The sequence below is a fragment of the Megascapheus bottae genome, chromosome 5 (genome assembly GCF_031878675.1).
Source record: "Megascapheus bottae isolate mThoBot1 chromosome 5, mThoBot2.hap1, whole genome shotgun sequence".
NCBI classification, from domain to species: Eukaryota; Metazoa; Chordata; class Mammalia; order Rodentia; family Geomyidae; genus Megascapheus; species Megascapheus bottae.
In genome coordinates, this window is record NC_143513.1 from 35,065,087 (window position 1) to 35,081,941 (window position 16,855).

At 34.8% G+C, this 16,855-nt stretch overlaps 1 protein-coding gene across 1 annotated transcript in view; it reads left to right on the forward strand.

The window, feature by feature from the left end:
* Cacna2d1 (calcium voltage-gated channel auxiliary subunit alpha2delta 1) overlaps positions 1-16,855 on the forward strand; it is a 366,878-nt gene that overhangs the window by 134,977 nt on the left and 215,046 nt on the right. The gene's annotated exons all lie outside the window — the stretch shown is intronic.

A 16,855-nucleotide genomic window follows, 5' to 3' on the forward strand; every position in this document is an offset into this window, starting at 1 on the left:
TAATGCATCATCTATCTGGCAAATACAATGTAACCCTTCTATTAATTACAATAAAAAATATATGGAAAAAAAGTTTTCGTGCTGTAATGAATGTCCAGAGACAACTGCACAAATGTTGACTCTGGAGTAAATGAAAACCTGTTAGAAGATACTTGGGAAAATTGGGCTCAACACATACCTGACATTTCATAGAGGCGACTAGCAAGCACTGTACAGTGCAAAACTCCACAGTTTTAGGATGTTGAAGAAGGGATGACAGTGTGAAAGCTTATAGCCAAGATAAAAGTGGGAATATAAAAAATTTCTACTTTTACTCCTTTGACTCTTAGGTCAAAAGGTTTTTCCCATTCATCATTAGATAGTCAAGAGTATGTTTCCTCATTATTTTAATTGTCTCTATCACTTCCTTAAGGCCTGTCAAAGATAACTGGCCAAAATTCATGATATTTGAATCATTAAAAAATCATGTAATGCTCTCCTAGATCTGAGAATATAATACATTTTAATGATATCATTTGAGAATTTGGGTCAGTTCTCCTGGGAGTTCTGAATTTGATATTCATCTTCTTTCTCAGCTGCATTTCTTTACTGAAAAGAGTACATTCGAGCATATTGAGCAGACATTGCGTATGGGAAGGAAAACATACTCAAAACAAATGCAACCACGCAGTGGGAGGTGGCTAGGAGGGAATATAATACACTCAAAATGCCAGAACATTCTGACCAACTGTAGACTTCATTCCTGATGCCAGTGACTTAATGCTATACTTACCTGATTAAATATAATTTCAGTTAGTAAGAAAGCCAGTTGTCTTTGGAAATAAACAAGAAACTCTAGGTTGTGGAAGAGGGAAACAAAATGCCTGGGTTGAATTTATCCCAAGTTAATTGTTTTGTGTCAATACCTGGGAATGACAATACAATACAGTTGGGATTAAAAAAAATAAAATATTTTCCTTTTTTGCTGTTCCCATTCATTTTTATCAGGAGAAACTAAAAACCTTTTAAGGCCAAATAAAGTATGGAGATATGATCTAATCTGTTTTCCACAAATAGGCCATACTACATCAATAGAGTCAATGACTCACAATATGAAACTGGAGAAAGTAGGACACACAAAGAAACAAAATAAAATCTTTGATATAATTATGTTGGGTAGTTTCTGTTACTTTGTATTTTGCTTGGATTCTAAAAACTTCAAGATACTTGGATCTCTCTCTACCTCCTTCATTCTCTCCTCCTTCTCCTCTCTACATTTTCTAGGTAGAAGTTGATATCTATTTCTGTGAACCATATATATACATTTTTTGATAAAGAGAATGTGTATATGTTATTGTATGATTGAGTATTAATGTCTCTTGTGAGGGGCTATAAAAATTTTCAGAGTGAAAGAAAAAAATGATAAAAATTATAAAGATAAAGAACAGAAACCCAGCCAAATCAGAGTCAGTGAAAGACTGGAAAATGGTGACTCTTAAGCAATGGATTTCAGTCTTCCCACTATTTACTTTTTAGTTGCTGAAAGTCCATTCTTTTCTGGGTAACCTGACTTACTGAATGGCAAGTAATATCCATGAAAACTATTAACAGACACAAGAACACTATATATCTAGACACAGCAGAGAAAGAGAAGTAGGAGAAGCAAGTGGAAATGATGATGGAGTGCAAAGGACATGGTAGAGCAAGAAAGAAGAGGGGTAAAAGACAAATGGAAAAAAGAGCTACAAATATTGGATGGTCTTAGAAATCTCTGTCATCTGCTAAGCAATAATTTAGTGCAGTCTGTGCATGGCTTTTTATTCTTCAATTTTAAAAGAAAATGGAATCTACTACGTATGTAACAAATACTTCTAACTGCCTATGATCTGTCCCCCATTCCATCAGCAAGAGAAAAAGGCTCTTTCTGTGCTATATTCCTTATTTAGGGGTGTGTGGATCCATCTCTGACTCTGCATAATGTTTCATTTTGCCAGGGAAAGTCTAGAAATTGTTGTCATCTCATGTTGTTAGACCTACCATTCATTTTTACTTTGCAAGGTGTTTACTTAAATAATTTATGGGCTACTAATCATATCCCATGCAGCCAACATTCTGCAAGTTAAAACTCTCATAATATATCTGTAGTTCTATCTTTGGCACTTTTCTTTTCTATCTCACTTTAAATTTTCTTGCAATAGTTTTATAGGTTAATAGATATGACATTTTTTATGAAGGGATCACCTTTCTGGAGTAACTATTATTCTGTACCATGGCATTGTTTGCTGTGTGGAAACTGCAAGATGACTCAGTATTAGGCCTTGTAGGGATTTCAAGACAATTGGGGCTCAAAAAGAAAGATACAGTAGAGGCAGTTTACTCAGTAAGCTGCACGGTCATTCCATGGTAGACAGTACCTAGCTAGCATTTGAATCTCTTACAACATGGAGAAAGGAAGGAAGGAGGGAAGAGGCTTCCAGAAAGATGGAGGGAAGAGGTCTGTAGGGGAGTGTTGCCCCTTAGCAGTGGTGGAAGACTCTCAATCAAAGAACTCTTGAAGGCAGCGTGGGCTTTGGCCTCATAGCCCGGAGGTCATTTTATCCATGGTTTGTACATGCAGATACTCATATATTATTCTTTATTAAATCTCATTCATGATTTCATTACCATATGCAGTAGCAACAATCAGCATTTCCAGTGAAAAATATTCTCCCCTTATAAATATAAAAGTTCTATTATATCATAAACTATATATCTTTGATGCATTATAGATTCCTTTCATTATTTATTCTTCCCAGTTTTGTGTGTAAAAACAAACTGAACAATTAACATCCACTAATGGAAGTTTCAGGAAAGTTGAACAATATATCATAAAATAAAAAAAAAATTTAAGAAGGAACTTTTGGAACATAGGTCAGAAAAGATTAGAACATGAGGCCGGGAGTTTGGCCTAGTGGTAGAGTGCTTGCTTAGCATGCACGAAGACCCAGGTTCGATTCCTTGGTACCACATACTTGGAAAAGGCCGGAAGTGATGCTGAGGCTCAAGTGGTAGAGCTCTATCCTTGAGAAAAATCCAAGGATAGTGTTCAGGCCCTGAGCTTAAGCCAAGGACTGGCAGAAAAAAAAAAAAAAAAAGAAAAAAAAAAAAAGAAGAGAAAAGATTAGAAGATGATTCATTCCCCAAAATGAAATTTTTCTAACTTAAATTTTTTTTTAGCAACAAATATTTCAAGCTCTTCAGGAATGTCTAATATTGTTAAAATACAATTGTAGGAGCACATTTTCTGAAATATTTTATAAGAAGTATAGGAGAGAACATCTCTCAGATGTCGAAATTAAAATTCTCTGATAAGTTAAAGGCACTCGAAATTTTCTTTGTTTTTATTCTGGTGGTAGGAATTGAACCTTGACAATAAATACATGCTCTAAGATTTAGTAATACCCTCAGCCCTGATATGGTCTGATACTTTTTTTTTTTTTTATTAGTCGTAGGGCTGGGCCTATGCATTGTCCCTGAGCTCTTCAGCTCAAGGCTAGCACTCTACCACTTGAGTCACAGTGCCAATTCCCATTTGCTGCTGGTGCTTAATTGGAGATAAGAGTCTCATGGGCCTTAGTGTCTGGGCTGACTTTGTACCACAATCCTCAGATCTCAACTTCCTGAGTAGGTAGGATTATAAGCATGAGCCACTGGCACCCAGCCTGATACAGTTTTTATAATGGGTGAGTTGAAGTTTTGAATGTATGGTAGATGTCACCATGCACAGAAAAATAGATTTTGAACTAAACTTTCTGCTCTTGAATGAGACCAGTCAACCACCAATAAGCTCCAGTTACATACAATGGCAAAACGTGCTAAGTGCTGTGAAAGAAAACCATAGGATATCCTGAGCGAAGGTAGCAGGAACTTCCCATTTCAATTGTGCAGTTAGGAAAGGGTTGTCAAATGTGTGTGTATGTGTTATGCGCAAGTGTGCATGTGTATTTGTGCCAACCAGTACGGGGGTTTGAACTTAAAACTTGGGCTCTGTCCCTGACCTTTTCCACTCAGCAGCACTTTAGCACTTAAGCCACAGCTCCACTTGTGATTTTTTGTGCAGTATTTGAAGATAAAAATTTTTAAGGGCTTTCCTGCCCAAGTTCTGCTTTGCCTCAACTTTTAGATCTCAGCTTCCTGAGTAGCTAGGATTAAAAGCATGAGCTGTCAGCAACCGGTAGAGTTGTCAAACTTTTTTTTTTTTTTTAAATAGTGGAATATTTTATTCATCTAAACTTTTCCATGGAGTAGAGGTAGAGCTCTGATGAAGAGCATGCCCTGGTCTGTTCTCTACCCTGGTAACTGACAGCATCTTGTAGCATAGTCAGTTGGTGGATTTCACTATGCTGTTATGAGATTTATTGTCCTTCAGTCCTCTTTACTCTTCAGTATCCTTTCTTTCTCCCTCTTCTCTCCTGCTGGCCTCTTCCTGCTCATTCCTTACCCTTGACTCTCCCCTCCCCTTTATCCGTTTACCCGCTGTTTTTTCCATTGTTCTTTGTACCACATTCTTGTTTATCCTTAGAAAGCTCTAAGCTTTGAAAAATATCATTCACTGTTGCTTTTATCTCTGATGTAAGTCAACTCTTTCATTCTAACAAGTGCATCTATTTTCTTCTTTGGTTTTACTCTTTGTATTAAAGCATTTATATTAAGAAAATAAATCCAAAATAACATGAATATATCATTTCAGAATATATTTCAATTTAGAACATATTTTATTATATTTATTTTTTATTTTTGCCAGGCTTGGGCTTGAACTTAGGGCCTGAGCACTGTCCTTGGACTTTCTCAAGTGTAGAACTCTACCACTTGAGCCTCAGCACCACTTCCGACTTTTTTCTATGTGTGTGGTACTGAAGAATTGAACCCAGGTATTTGTGCATGCTGGAGAAGCACTGTACCACTAGGCCAAACTCCCAGCCCAGAACATATTTTATTGCTTGGTATTCTCACAAGATAACTCTCTGTGAGTTTCTTCCCATTTTGCAATTTTATTTATAGCATTTTTCTTTAATAAAAGAGAATTTTCCATTTCCCATTTATTGGAGCATGATATTGATGGACAGACAGATGGACATATAAATAAACTTTGGTTCAGATATTTCTCAACTTTCCTAGAACATTTAATGGATCTGAACAAAATTAAGATGACAAATTATAATTACTTTTGCTGTTTTTTTAAGTTACTGGGGATTAAATTAGGGTCTTGTATTCAGTAGCCATATCCCATACCTATTTGCTTTAGCTTGTTTTTATCAGATAAAGTTATCTGCTTGTTCATGAACTGTACTTGAGTGAAATACTTCTATTTCCAACTTCCAAGTATTTGGAACCACAGATATAAGCCAGCATGCCTGGCTTGTTGTTTGAGATGAAATCTCATTAACATTTACCTAGGCTGCTTGAAATTGTCATCCTCCTGTCTATTATTGGCTTTGGGAATTTATTTGTTTGGTTTTCTTGATATTTATAACAAGAGTGAGGGGGAGTAACTTAAAATGTTTTATAGAATATTCAATAAGTAATAAGAATTTAATGAATAAGTAAATGAATAAGTAAATTAAATGACTCAGTAAATTCTTTTATTCTATTACAGCATACTGTATGGATACATCTTTTATCTGTGCTTACATCACTATGACTTTTTAATTTTGTTTTAAAGTAAAGATGTGGAAAATGGTGTGACCTTTACAATTTTTGGGGCTTTTACATGTATCCAAATTTATTTCAAACTATTGAAGCCATGCACATAGTCTATTATATTAAAATTGCATACACTACATTTAGACTTGTCAAGAGGTACAGTCTAATTAAACCAAGACTTATTTTACTTAAGAAAGTTATAAATGTATTTTCTACAGTTTTTATTCCTAGAAAATAGTCTTTCCAAAGGCAGGGGAGGTGGAAAGTAAAAAAAGATGACTACAAACAGTACACAAAAACAAAAACAAAACAAAACAAAACAAAAAGCACACACACACCCTCTTGTTTCTTTTTCTTGGAGTTCATTTTATATGGTCATTTGTGCATAACTATTGAGATACTGTGATCTCCCGCAATGATTGGAAGGGCAGAGGGGGTGGAAGTGGGAGAAAATGAGGGAGGGGAAACACTGTTCAAAAATGAATTACTCATTACCTTATTTATGTAACTGTAATCTTTCTGTACATCACCCTTATAATAAAATTAAAAAGAAAGAATCTATTTTTAAAAGCCAACTATTGTATAAACAGAAGGTTTCAGGCACTCCTGTAGCATACTCCTGTAAGAGTTTGCTCAGACTCTGAAGGATAGATCTGGGAAAGAAATTGTATCCCTTGAAGGAATTATGAACTTGAGATTTAGAATGATAATGACTAATGACAATGAAACAGTTTAACATATTATTGACCTGTTGATTTGTTTCTAAGTAGTAGAACTTGTTTTAGTGTAATCAAATTTCATATATGTCCTATTGCCTTAGAATTATGTATTTTCCCAGAACTGAGATTGAAAACTTCTTAGTAGATATCCTTTTGTCAATGTGTTACTGCTTGAAGTAGATAATTTGTAGCTGTGAATGGAAAAGTTGGGAGAATGGTGGTTTTGCTCACCTATTTTTCCAAAAGATAAGTTGGTAGAATGGGGGTTCTGCTCATCTCTTTTTCCAAAAGATAGTGATTTCTGTTTTTTATTCTTCTCTGAAAATACAGAGAAGAATACATTCATATCCATTTTTGTTCCTTTTCTAAAATTTATACACTCCCTGAATCATGTAAGACAGTTATAGGGAAATGACCTTAAGATGAAAATTAGAATATTCTCCAAATATTGGTCATGCAATTGGCTCATCAGAATCATATTAATTGTAGTAAATAGATTCAATTTGGTTAAAGAACATGATAAGATTATACCTACCTGTTTGATTGATTTTTCTGTCAAGAAGTGGGGACAGTAAAGAAATTACTTATTTGGCTTTAATGCAAATGAGAGAGTGAGAGTGGAATCCTTGGGATGCTATCTCATTCCTGATAGAATGAGTGTAGATACATTTTGATTTGCTCAACTTGCTCTTGGAAAGGTTATTATATATTACACTAAAATCCTTAATAATATTATTTGCCAAAGAGCAAGCATGTTATCTAAAAGCAAGTATTTAGTGCTCACTGTGAGCATGTCATGGCTCTGTTGCTTATCAGATAAACAATGTTCATACTCTAGCGTCAAAACTCTTTGCTTTCAAAGTGTATAGTCTTTAATTAGCTTAGCAGAAAAATGTGTTGCTTGTATAAAATAATCACTAGTTTTCAATGGGAATGACAGTGTATAGCCAGTTAGATGTTTTTTGTCCTATTGGAATGTGTTTGGAAGGCATACACATCCAGTGATAATGACAGAGCTGCTTTCAGGACTGATAGAATCAAAGAGCAACCTGATAGGGGGTAGAGGGGGAGTTCTGCATCACCTTGGGTGAACAGCTGTGTTATTAATTCAAGAAGACCAGAGAAATTAAATGAAAGTGTTCAATAATTGGCAAAGACTGCTGGTGACATACTTTGACATGAGTTTGAATTTAAAGTTGTTGTAAAAGAGAGGGCAGTGTTGAAATTTTGATGACTTGGGAAGACAGATCAGCCTGGCATTGATTCCCATTCTTTCCTGGGAACTACGTGACACAGTCTAGAATATTGCGATAGAGTCTAAGTAAATTTTGATGTTTAATTGAAATCATAAATTCACACTGTGGTTTAATTGGCACTACCACAGACCTGACTGCTTGATGGAAAATGCTACATATTGTGCAGCTGTGTGTATATTTCATATCAAATTTACTTAATGCTTGCTTGTGAGATTGGTTCATAAGTAAGTGATTTTCATTCCCTGCATTTTTATTGCTACATGTTTTAGGTCACAGTGTGTGGCCTTGCACAGAATTACATCTTTCTTTCCCATTCCCTTAAGCTGCATCATTTTTATGGATGCATAAACAAAATGCATTGACTATTTCCACACTCAATCATTCCTAAGTACATATATTCAGCAATTATTTCTGTGTTGAGTGCCTAATGTACATATGATACTGATTTGCAGGCTGGAAATAACTTAAAACAAATAATTGTCTCCCACATGGAGTTTGGCTTCTAGTTGTTTCTGTGTGGAAATATGTTGTATTGATGTGATTTTTGTTCTTTACTGTTCAGTACTGATCATGTCCTCACATTATTTGACTTTTTGTTGCATAAAAGTTAGGTTAACAGTAACGATTAGAGGGGAATTTTCCAAATAGAGTGGGTATGATTGAACAGATAGTAGTTCCTGTAGCCAGAAGCAGAGCACCAGACAAAATGGGGTGGAAAACTGCCATGAAACTCAGTGACTTAACAATGATCATTTTATTCTCTAGGAAATTGCATTTTCAATGTCATAATGTTGATAATATTGGTAAGTGGAAATAAAATATACTCTTTCTTCTACAGGGAGGTATGTATATATTATTAGCATTGTGCTATTTCATTTCCATTCCTTTCTACTGTCATTTATCCTTGAACATATTGAAGCGACATGAGTATATGTACATACTTGTATATGTATGCAGATATAATTTTTATGAAGTGGCAAACAATCTAAATTTTGTATATTTAAAGTAAATTATTTGTACTTACCACATAAACAATCTTTTCCTGTCATCAAATTTGAAAATCAAATGAAGTTGAATCTATTACCTAGTATGTAAATATATATGTATACATACATACTGATATATGACTAAATATTAGTAATCCACAACATAGAACTTCAATGTAATATCATGTAGGTAATCAACATATGTGGCTAATATGAAGAGTTCTAGGTTTTTAGAACTGCTATTGTAAATCCTGTGAACATATATATATACACACACATATATAACATATATGTTCATACTTATGCAAATCTAGTCAATGAGTAAGGTACAAAAGATGTAGAGTTTAGATACAAGTTATCTTCACTATGAGAAATTTACTGGCCACTGGGGAAGATTGTTAAATGATCAATTCTTTCTCATAGACAATCTAGTACCATGTTAAGATTCATCTCAATATCCAGAGGTGAAGGGAAGGCCCAGGAGATTTCAGGTGGTGCAAATATGGGTTGCAGTGCATGAAAGGAATGTTGAACTGTGAGGCTAGTAATGTCTATAAAAGCCTGTAATAAAGGGTTTCATGTCTTATATGCACAGAGCTACCTCTCTGCATTTAAATTCTATGACTTGTCTATACAATGAGAACAGAGAGTCTGTTTGACAGCACCATGAGAGCAATGACAAAGCGGCCCTGTCATGATGATGAAGCTTTTAAAAGTTTAAAAGGGAGTCGAAAGATGATAACTTAATACATAAACATTGGCAGCTCTGCTAGGACATGAGGGATAGGTAGTTCAAAATTGGATGTAGGAAGACACTCAGGAGGGAACTTGCAGAAATTTGGGGAAGGGGAGTATAAGCTCATGGAAGCTCCTGAATGTGAGCCTAGAGGAAGAAGTTATTTAAGCTTATGTTTGGGGAATGCACTGGACTGGTTTTTGTTTTTGTTTTTAGAAAAAGTGAGCCACAGGAGCACTCAAATTCGGTTTCAAACTGTGTGTGCTTCCTGACAGGTTTCCATACCATTTTGTCTGGTTCAATGCCTCTGGCTGTAGGAACTACTGTCTTTTCAATTTCTTCTCCCCATCCTCTTTATAGATTAGGAGTTCTGGATTAGAGCTTCCTGAACATCCTTTTCGTTTTAGTCCTTTTCCAGTTTTAGGCATACTTATCAAGCTCTTCTGATTTTGAGTCTCCGATTGGGTTCTGGTCACCATCCTTAATCATGACCTCTACTTTAGATCTATATTTCTTGAATTGTTCTTTTCAATTCTGTTTTTCTCTCACAGCAGACATTTTAGATTTCCATGCTTTCCATCATTATGCAAGCCACCAGCTGCTTGTTTGTTCATTTGTTTCTGTTCTGTCCCATTGTTGTAGTAATTAATTCGTTTGGGGAGGGTTTTCTGGTTTTGGTTGAATAATAGCAGACAAGGTTGGAGGGGGAATGAATAAAGTAGTTATGCTAATATCTGTTGTAATTAAATAAATACAAAAAAAACACTAGCTCTTTCTAGATTTCTGCTTTATTAATTTCTGTTGATGATGCCTTTACTTACAGTACTGAGGTTTGGACTTAGGGCTTCTTGTGCTTTCTGGATAGGAGCTCTATCACTTATGGGACATCTCAATCCTTTGTATTTTCATTGAGCTATTTAAAATAACTTCTAGAAGTTCCCACCACATCTGATATCTTTTAAGATTTTCAGTAAAAATTTTTGCAGATACTAAGATATTAAATCTTATGAAATTTCCTTTTAAAAGTCAAATTTTTACTTTGGAGCAATTGTAAACACTGTATTTCCTTGCGTCAGTTTTAATCTCCCCAAGCCCATCATCCATTAAGCCATTTTTGAAATATAAGAAAATAAAAAACTGCACGCTAAAATGTAACTTGAAAATGGTTATAAAAATAACTCTTAATCCATAAGAAATCATACATTAATTTTTTGTCGGTTGAATTTATTTTACTCGAAATAGGAAAAATGTAGAGGCTATAGGATTGTGTTATAAAGCTTTAGTTTCTAAAATAAAGCTTTAGTTTATACAATACAGGACAATCATATATTGCGAAAAATCATATATGAGAAAAAATCTGCAATGATGGTTATATAAGAAGTCACGGTTTCCTAAACCTTTAATAAGAAATTATGGGCTAATGTGAGAAAAAAAATAAGTATCCAGTTAGTTTGCACAGTAATACCATCCTGTATGTCTTTGAACAATAATTCAATGTCTTCAGATAAGTCATTAGAAAACAAATTACTTTTAGTTGCATTCCTGATTTGGGCTTAATTTCTTTTGGTGCAGGAACATAAATAACTGACACAATCAATCAGGTCTGTATTAGAGCCTCTTAAAAACTCAGGCCTACAGATCAATAAGAAAGTAACAATCCAAAGAGAAATAGGCAATGTAGAATGAGAGGCATTTTGTGTAGTCATGTACACACATTGTATATAAATATTTAAACACAAATGCCAGTAAACATTTCCAAACATTAGTTTTCAGAGGTTTCAGTCCCTGGTTGCTTTGGCCTTAAAGTAGAACAAAGTTGCTCATCAAAGTAAAAAGAGAGAGCAGGTTGAAGACAGGGAGGAAGGGAGAAAGGAGAAGAAATGAGGGAGGAAGGGGGAAGGAGGAGGAAGGAGAAAGAGGAGAAACAAAGTAGTTGGAATGGGGAGAAAGAGGAGGAGGTGGAGGAGGAGGATGTGGCGGTGGTCCAATGGTAAGTTCTTAGAGTAAGGATCTACTTCTTTCAATTAGGCCCCAACTCTTAAGTTTCCATCACCTCTTACTAGTATATCAAATTACGATTCTTTCAGTAGATTACTCCTTGAGAATATCAAGCCTTATGATATACTCTCTTCCCCAAACCCTCACCTCTGATCATTGTTCCCAGTACTGGAACCATTGTTGAGGTGTTGACAACAAATGGAAAATTTTGTCTCCTTACAAATTATGAAATTGATGTAGACATAAATAGATTTGAGGAAAATATCAGTATACTTTAAATAATCCTTTATTTAAAAATTAGCAGGATTCTTTCATCATGGGAGTTTTGGGAGAGTCTAGATCTAGAAGATAAGAAAGACATAACTCTTTTAGAAAAAAAAATAAGTCAAAACATTGATGAATCCTTTATTACAAGTAACTTCTGTCCTTAAAATAAAAATGCTGTATTTTATAAAAATTATTTTGAGCTTATTGATATTTGTCTCAAATCTCTTTGTTTATGCATCAATTTGCCAATTTTGCAATTCTGCATTTGTAGGCAATATCTAGACAAATTTGTTGGATAAAAGTATATTTCAGACATAGTTTATAATTTCAATGTACATATATTATATCCACAATACTTTGTAGACTTGGTCTTCATTTGAGTAATACAGTTCTCAAATTTTATTGAGTTACAAAAAGGCTAACCTGTTTTTGTGAAGAATTAGTTGAAGATTAATCTATTAGTAGAGTTTTGATATAATGCTTTTAACTACAGTGGTTATGATTCACTCTACATGTCAATCACAGCAACTTCCTACATACTTTCACAAAACATAACCTAATAAGTATGAGGGCTTATTTAAAGGGGTGGAAATACAGAGAGTATAGTAGCTGTGACTTACGTGAAGACATCTGTTCACTGATGTGAGCTCCCTTTATTGTATATTTTAAAGAACCTGCTAGATTTCAAATAAACAAAGGACATATACTCATTGTTATCTAAATGCCAGACAATTTCTCTTTTATTTTCCAAATTGGTTTATTGAATAGAAATTATTTTGTAGCTTTTTGCAAGATAATTGAATGACTTCCGAAAGACTGTCTCAGTATAATTTTATAAGAAATGGTACATTAGATATCCACATACAGATAAATATGTCATTGTAAATCAAATATTTACTGAGCTTGAATATATTTTTATTTGCTTGAGCATCATCTAGACAAAGTTAGAAACACTAAAATAGATGACTAAATACACAGCTCTAAGATCTCACAAGCCTTTCTCTGCTCAGAACTGAACACTGGATTTAAAATAATAAAATTAAAAGGCAATGAGCGGAAATTCAGAAATTTAAAGTTTAAGAAAGCTGTGTGCCAGTGTCCTATGCCTATGATCTTATCAACTTAGGAGTCTGAGATCTGAGGATCATTGTTTGAAAGCATCCTTAAAGTCTAAGTAACACCACAAAAGCCACAGTAGAGCTGCAGCTGAAGTGCTAGAGTGTGTTTCCAGGGAAAAAGCTAAGGGGAAGTAGTGCCTAGGTACAAGTTTGGTACAAGCACAAAACTAAATTAGTAAACAAAAATATAATAAAGTGGAAAATAAGTTGCCAATCATGACAGGTCATTCATTCATTCATTCATTCATTTATTTATTTATTTATTGCTGGTCCTGGGCTTGGGCTCAGGGCATGAGCACTGTCCTTGGGTTTTCTCAAGGCTAGAGCTCTACCACTGAGCCACAGCACCACTTCTGGCTTTTTTCTATGTATGTGGTACTGAGGAATTGAACCAGGGTCTTCCTGCATGCTAGGCAAGCACTCTACCACAAGGCCAAACTCCCAGCAAATGACAGGTAATTTAAAGAGACTTTTTAGGGCTACAGAGTATTTTCCAACAGAGTCCAATAGATTCTCCAATTTTATTTATTTATTTATTTTTTTAAGTCTTGGGGCTTGAACTAGGCATAGACACTGTCCCTGAGCTCTACTGCCCTACCCCTAGGTCTGGGCATTGTCCCTGAGATTTTTCAGCTCTAGGATACAGCCCTCACCTTGAGCCAAGCTCCACTTCCCATTTTCTAGAGGTTAATTGGAGATAAGAGTCTCTGGTCCTTTGTGCCTGGTTTTGTGGTGTGTGTGTGTGTGTGTGTGTGTGTGTGTGTGTGTGTGTGTGCATTTGTTTTGTTTTCTGTGCTTCTTTGTGGCTGGCTTTAAAACTTGTTCCTCAAATCTCAGCCTCTTAAGTAGCTTTGATTACAGGCTTGAGCCAGCATGCCTGGACAATTCCCCAAATCTTACACAATTGTTAAGCTTTAAAAAAGAAGAAAAGAAATTCATATGTGTGTATACTCAAATATAGGTATATGTGTGCATGTGTGTAATTTTTCGAATAAAACCCAATGCATTCTTCATTAGAGAGATAAAAACTACTACTACCAACAAATAAATCATTAATATGCATGTGTTAATTTGAGATCTTTAATCAAATATGACTGAGTTTACATGGCTTTAGGAAAATTGTCAGGCAATATTTACCAAAAATTCATAAAGTTCCATTTAGTATTTCAATTTTGAGAAATAGTGCTTTGGTTCTAATGAGCAGATGCTCAACTGTGGATTGAGAGACCTGATGCAATTAAAAGATGTTTTTAGGTGGGAGGAGATCATTCAGCCATGTATTGCCTGTCAGATCTACCTTGGCCAGCTTTCTGCATGACAGATGCTGTTAGCTTTTCCTAAGTCTATTCAGCCAGTCATTAACTTGGCAACAGTTCCTCCAACAATAATTTATAAGATCTGGATTTTGGGAAAAAATATGAGACCCTTTTTCTTTTAATATAACAGATATCTGATGTGTCATCGCAATGATACAAATATGCCTGATAAGAGTAAAGGTCCAGTGACTGTTTCAAAATGAAGATAGAGCTTTAAATTAGAAACAATGAGTAAATTTTTATTTAGAGGATTCTGCTATCCTCTAGGTATATATTTTTATCTATGAATGATATACCTATATTGGGATATGGATATAGAAAAACTGGTCTCGTTAACATAAAGGTAAAATGTCTAGTTTTTATAGTAAACATTTCATTATCTGTGATATATTTGGATAGCTTTATTTATTTTTTAACTGCAGATGAGGGAGCAGGTGTATCTTAAGTAAGAAATTGGGGCTTTGAAATACTAAGTCATTTACTGGAGGCATAATATGATTCAACTGATGTGCTATCCATGGCCCATTCTTTTCATTTTTTTTCTCTTCATTTCACTTCAGGTCAGAGGCTGGCAGCATAATTAAAATGTGAATTATTTATGAAGAGCCATTAAAATGGGTGGCTTGCAGATTAGTCAAAGACAGCCGAGCTGACACTAAGCTGCTATTCTTTTACTCTCCCACAATAAATGATACCTTGACTATATGCCTTGAAAGAACAAACATGGAAATAGAGGTTTCAAAAGAAACAAGTATAACAAGTTGTGTGGAAGCAACCATGTATGGATTTCTGCGCGCGCGTGTGTGTGTATGTGTGTATGCATACAGATATGTCATGCTTTCTGCCAATAATTCATTAATATTAAATAGAAATATAATTTCTAAAAGGAACCATGTTTTTTGCAATATACAGATATGACTAAGGCTATAAATATATACACATGGGTGTCATTAAGTGTGCATTTTTTATTTGGATGGGAACACTAAAAGAGAACAGAAACATCTGCCACTGACATGATGTGTTGGGAAGCAAAAGAAATGGAAACGGGTATCTGTTTTCTCAAAAGCATTAGGCTCTGTAAACAGAAACATCATTGCTTAAATCTGCCAATTAGGGTACTGATAGGCTTAATATAATTTTTGGAAACAGTGAGAGCCTCCAGAATAATGTTATACTAGACTCTTCTCCAGATTTTCAGAAGAGAAAAAAAAAACTCAGCTAGATTATGTATTTATTTTCAGCTTTATCCTGTTTGGAGGAAAACTGATATATTGTGATATGTTTTATTTTGCAAGGACTGACTACGCCTTTTTTTTTTTTTTTGCCAGTCCTGGGCTTGAGCTCAGGGCCTGAGCACTGTCCTTGGACTTTCTCAAGGCTAGAGCTCTACCACTTGAGCCTCAGCACCACTTCTGGCTTTTTGCTATGTATGTGGTACCTAGGAATTTAAAAAATTCGGTTGTCATACACAGCTAAGATGTATTCATGCCATTTAAAAAGAAAATTTTTCTGTCCTTTGCTTTTCTTCCTCTTCAAGAAAAATGGCCAAAATGTTGGATCGTAGTTCTACTGTCACTAGAATATATTTTCACTGCTCTGTTGAAAACCTAAGGCAAGTTTTATAACTTTTCTGAAGCACAGTTTTTGAGCTCTAAACTATGCAGAGTTTATATTCATGTAGGTTTCTTAAGGGTAAAAAATTGTCTACATACAAAACGCTTAGTAAAGTTTTTATGTATGATCATTTGATACCACACTTAAAAGGCTTAATGTAAGAATTGTATTTCCTAAGTTTGCTGAACACTTATCTTTTGTAGTTGTGTATTACTTTAATTATTTTCTTCCTTTTTATTGTAACTAATAGAAGGGTTACATTATATTTACCAGATAGAAGGTATATTACTTCACAAACATTGATACTCCTTTGCATATTTTTGTCCCCATTTCCCTCCCAATTATTTTCTTCTTTATTCATAGGTATAACATTCCTCAGGCATTCTTTAGGTCCCTGTAACAAGTGCTTGTTGTTCTTCCATCTGGATTTATTACATTTCTTATTGGAAAAAAATTGAGCACTGCTGAGAATGTCAGCACTCTCCTGGAGAATGCTGGGCACTTGCTGGCTGTAAGGTCACAGCTCTAGCATATCTCTTATAATTACCGCAATTTGATGCACATAAAAATTAATACAACTGTAGCCCCTCTGTACATCACAATTGTTAAATTATCTTTAGAAAAATACAATTGTTAAAAAGTTATTGGAACAAAAAAGAGAGATATTAAGTAAATTGCTGAAGGTCAAATAGTAAGTAGTGCAATCAGAAGTCAAACTAAACCTGAGTAGAATGGCTGTAGGCCTGTCCCTTAACCACTGCAGTGTATGTGGTAAGGGCTTCAGGAAATGGTCTGTTCTCTTCCCACCTGTGTGAACATGTGACCAAAAGCCAGCCCTGATATTTTAATTCTTTCTCATTTCAAAGTCCACCTTCCTGTGTGGGAATGATTTGAAATATGTACATTTCTATTTCAAAAAATATAAGTAGAATCAAAATGAAAATAACCCTTTCAAAAGTGTTGGTTTCTGTATTTCTTTCTTAGGTTAGGTGAATGACAAAGTGAAGGAAAGAATTTTTTTTTTTTTTTTTTTTTTTTTTTGTGAATGAGCTTGAACTTGTCCTGGTCACTGTCCCTGAGCTCTTCAGCTGAAGGCTACCACCTTACCCTGGAGCCATGCCCCACTTTCCATTTCCTAGAGGTTAACTGGAGATAAGAATCTCAGGTTCTTTTGTGCCTTGCTT